Source organism: Urocitellus parryii, chromosome 5 (assembly GCF_045843805.1).
Source record: "Urocitellus parryii isolate mUroPar1 chromosome 5, mUroPar1.hap1, whole genome shotgun sequence".
Classification (NCBI taxonomy): domain Eukaryota; kingdom Metazoa; phylum Chordata; class Mammalia; order Rodentia; family Sciuridae; genus Urocitellus; species Urocitellus parryii.
In genome coordinates this window covers 98,743,261-98,747,915 of record NC_135535.1, presented here as the reverse complement: position 1 = coordinate 98,747,915, position 4,655 = coordinate 98,743,261, and the positions used below count along the sequence as shown (strand labels likewise).

The 4,655-nt window shown below is 43.5% G+C and overlaps 1 pseudogene; it reads left to right on the top strand.

Moving 5' to 3' along the window:
• The first annotated feature begins 210 nt into the window (after positions 1 to 210).
• On the top strand, positions 211 to 1,322 carry LOC113198233 (ATP-dependent RNA helicase DDX19B pseudogene; annotated as a pseudogene).
• Positions 1,323 to 4,655: the final 3,333 nt, after the last annotated feature.

Genomic DNA, 4,655 nt, shown 5'->3' with positions numbered 1-4,655 from the left:
AAGACCAATGCTAATGCAGAGAAGACAGATGACGAAGAGAAAGAGGACAAAGCTGCCCAGTCTTTACTCAACAAGCTGATCTGAAGCAACCTTGTGGATAACACTAACCAAGTGGAAGTCCTGTAGCAATATCTGAACTCCCCTCTCTACTCAGTGAAGTATTTTGAAGAGCTTTGACTAAAACCACAGCTTCTCCAAGGAATCTATGCCATGGGTTTCAACCGTCCATCCAAAATCCAAGAGAATGCATAGACTCTGATGCTTGCTGAACCCCCACAGAACTTGCCCAGTCTCAGTCTGGTACTGGTAAAACAGCTGTCTTTGTGTTGGCTATTCTCAGCCCAGTAGAACCTGCAAACAGATATCCCCAGTGTCTGTGCCTCTCCCCCCACATATGAGCTCACCCTTCAAACAGGAAAAGTGATTGAACAGATGGGCAAATTTTACCCTGAATTGAAGCTAGCTTATGCTGTTCGAGGCAATACATTGGAAAGAGGTCAGAGGATCAGCGAGTAGATTGTCATTGGTACTCTGGGGACCATCCTGGACTGATATACTCCAAGTTCAGGTTCATTGACTCCAGAAGGATCAAGGTGTTTGTTCTGGATGAGGCTGACGTGATGATAGCCACTCAGGGCCACCAAGATCAGAGCATCCGTATCCAGAGGCTGCTACCCAAAACTGCCAGATGTTGCTTTTCTCTGCCACTTTTGAAGACTTTGTGTGGAAGTTTGCCCAGAAAGTGGTCCCAGACCCCTAATATTATCAAACTGAAGCATGAGGAGGAGACGTTGGACACCATCAAGCAGTACTACATCCTGTGCAATAACAGAGATGAGAAGTTCCAGGCCTTGTGCAACCTGTATGGGACCATCACCATTGCACAAGCCATGATCTTCTGCCATACCTGCAAAACAGCTAGTTGGTTGGCAGCAAAGCTCTCAAAAGAAGGCCACCAGGTGGCTCTGCTGAGTGGAGAAATGATGGTGGAGTGGAGGGCTGTTGTGATTGAGCGCTTCCGAGAGGTCAAAGAGAAGGTTCTGGTGACCACCAACGTGTGTGCTCGTGGTATCGATGTTGAACAAGTGTCTGTCGTCATCAACTTCGATTTTTCTGTGGACAAGGACGGGAACCCAGACCACCAGACCTACCTGCACCGGATTGGACACACTGGTCGCTTTGGCAAGAGAGGCCTGGCCGTGAACATGGGTGACAGCAAGCACAGCATGAGCATCCTGAACAGAATCCAGGAGCATTTTAATAGGAAGATAGGAAGATTGAATATAGATGATTTGGACGAGATTGAGAAAATAGCCAACTGAGAAGCTCTACCAGCTACTGGTGCCCGCCCTTGGGGCTGCCTCTGCCCAGGAGACGAGTGTTTTCATGGCACAGGCCTCAACTGTCACCACAAAGACAAAGGCATGAGGAGGGAAACTACCTACCTCATTTTCAATTACGTTTGGACTTGACAAAAAAAATTGCAAAGGATGAGAGATGGTAGAAAAATTGTTTACACCACTGTGGAAGATTAGGCGTGAATACACAGAAATTTACCTTTTGGAAATTGTGGCAGTGTTTTGGCCAGCATTTTTCTCATCAGTACTTAATCTAGATATTGTGATTAAATACTTATCCAGGATCCCCTGCAGAGAAATCCCTGCCTGTTCTCTGGCTTGGACTGTGGGGTCCAGCCTCTAGCCCATGTGGAAATGACAGAATAGAAGTGAAGAGGGGTTACGGAAGGAGATGATGCCCACAGTAGATAGGAGTTATTCCTCGACATGGTATCTGGAGGCTGCCATGAGGCAGCAGAGGCGGCCTGTGAGCTGCTTCTTTGGACTGACTTGGTGTCAAATAGCTCATCTGCATGTTGCCAGCTGCACTGTCCTAATGCCCACACTAGGAAGGTATTTGCTGTGATGGACAAAAATGCCAGCCTCAGGGTTTTGTTTGCAGGCTTGTGTCTCAGGATCAGCATCAGCCCTTTTCAGCAGGTTTGATCTGTGTTTGGTGTACATTGGATTATTGGTGGGTCCTTTGCTTGTGCTTGGGCAAGTCCTGTGGAGAAGTCACCGTGGAGAAATGGTGGTAGACGTAGCTTGCCACAAAATTTGGTTTCACAGGCACTTGCAACATCTTTTTTTTTTGTGTTGCCTTGATCCTAGCCCAAGCAAATAAAAGGTGGTCTGGGATTTGGATTCTCAGTGAAAATTGTGGTTCAGGTTTCTAATGGCCAGCCTTAAGGCAGCTTCAGCAATAGTCACAAATTCTTTCTTTGCCTCCAGATACCAGAAGTTTTGTCAGATCTGAGGAATAATTACAGATATTTGGCATCTTGATTGTAAAGAGGTTCTGAACATCTGTGTTCCCAGTGCCTAGAATATACCAACAGGTGCAACCGAGGGACTAGATGGCCTACAGCCATTCATCTATCCAAGGCACGAGTAACTGCCAAGCCTCCGATGCTTTCCTTAATCTGACATTGTGGAAAGACTGACAGACTGCCAATTTTGACACATTCTCCTGTGGGTACTTGATGGTGTAGTTTTCTGTGTACTGCTGGTCAACGTTGACCAATCATAGGAGTCGCGTAAGAAGAAAATAGAAGTTATAGTCCCCTGAAGTTCTGTGGACCAACTTTGGAATAACTAAAAACAAGGACAATAATTAAAGAAATATATAAACTGCTCACTAGGCTGCAGGCCGACTCCACTCCTCACGATAGGTATGACTCATCTACTATTGCAGTCCCAAGTCTGAGAAGGAAAATAGGAAATGGTGTGCAGCTGATTCTTCAATAGTAGGAGTAAATGAGTTTCTGGTGGAAGTGTAGATCAATAGTTCTTAACTTGGGGTCTTAGACCTCTGAGAATTCACTGGCCGGGTTTCATGGAGTCTATAAAATATATGCATTTGTTTGAGTTTAAATACATTTTCTTGGGGAGACTCCCAAAGGATGATGCATCTTTTAAAAAGCCTAGACACTCCCTATTATAGATGGTTCTGGAACGTTACTCCAGTGTAACTGTGGATCATATCCCTTCACAGTCCATATTTATTCCTGCCAGTGCCTGTCTCCAGGGCTCAGTGGTCCACAGCTGCTTCTGTGACCTTGTGCAGCCTGGATACCTCAGTGATATAAAAAATGTATTGCACTTAGTTAATTTTGGCCCCCAGGGATTCTTTTACTGATTTTATTTATGGAATGAAAAACTGTGACCTAAAAGAGAGAAACTCAGGAAAGAAAATTTTGGTCCAGTAGAAACTACTGGATGTTCATTATCCATAAACAATGGATTTTATGAGGATTTTTTGTGTCACTTATCGGCTGTGTGCATAAGAACAAATCACTTGTTGATATATTCTTTCTCGGTGTTAACTAAGATGTGTTCTTATTCATGAGTGTGCAAAGGAAACAGCATCTTTTTGGTTACTGTTATTAGTAATAAGTGAGGACTCACATGTTATTTCTTAGGCTAGTTATAGTCTGGTATTATGGGCTTGGAGATAGGTCTTCTCTTTGTCATTCCCATCTTGTTTCTTATTTAACATGTAGAATATTCCATATAAATATCAATGGTGACCAGAAGGTAAGGATTTCTGAGGATTGAGAAAGTTTTGTGAAGCAATGGAGCTTGCACACAAGAGAAAAGCAAGATTCCAAGTGACGAGAAGAGTACCCTAGGTAGGGGAAGGGAATATTAAGACTAATGCAGGGCTGGGGCTGTAGCTCAGTGGATACAGCGCTTGCCTTGCAGTTGTGAGACCCTGGGTTCGATCCTCAGCACCACATAAAAATAAACAAAAGATATTATTTCCATCTACAACTAAAAAACAAAAAAGACTAAAGCAAATTCACCAGGATGATGGAAGTACACTGGAGAGGCAGGGAGATGAGTAGCCTAGCTATGTGCGTAGAGAAAAGTCTCTTCAGAGAGAAAATGAAGATTTGATTGTTTAAACAGTGTCTTAGTCCATTTGTGCTGCTACATCAAAATACCTGACTGTGTAATTTATAAAGAACAGAAATGTATTTATCACAGTTCTGGAGGCTGGAAAATCCAAGATCAAGGAGCCAGCAGGACTGACTGATGTCTGATGAGGACTGCTCTCTTCCTCCAAGATGGTACCTTGTTTCTACTCTTGAGGGAAGGACACTGTGTCTTCACATGGTAGAAAGTATGGAAGGGAAAGCAAGTGTTCACTTTAGCCTTGAGCTCTTCTGTAAGGATGCTTTGACTCTCCTAAAGGTCACACCTACACCCGTCCCTCTACTGGGATTGAACCCAGGGCACTTTACCACTGAGCTACATCTCTAGCCCTTTTTATGTTTGAGACAGAGTCTTGATAAATTGCAGAGGCTGACCTTAAATTTGGAATCTTCTGGCCTCTGTCTCCAGAGTGACTAGGATTACAGATGTGTACCACTGTCCCTCTCAAGGTTACAACTTCTTAAAACTGTTGTATTTGGAAATTAAGTTTCAACCTGAATTTTGGAGAGGGCACCATCATTTAAACCATAGTAAATGGTGTTTGAACTTAGTGCTAAATTTCCATAGATTCTTAAATTATAAAAGGGAAATGATGAAATTGTTTTTTGAGAAGAATTTGTCTAGCAGAAATACCCAGGATACTGAATATATTGGAGGTAG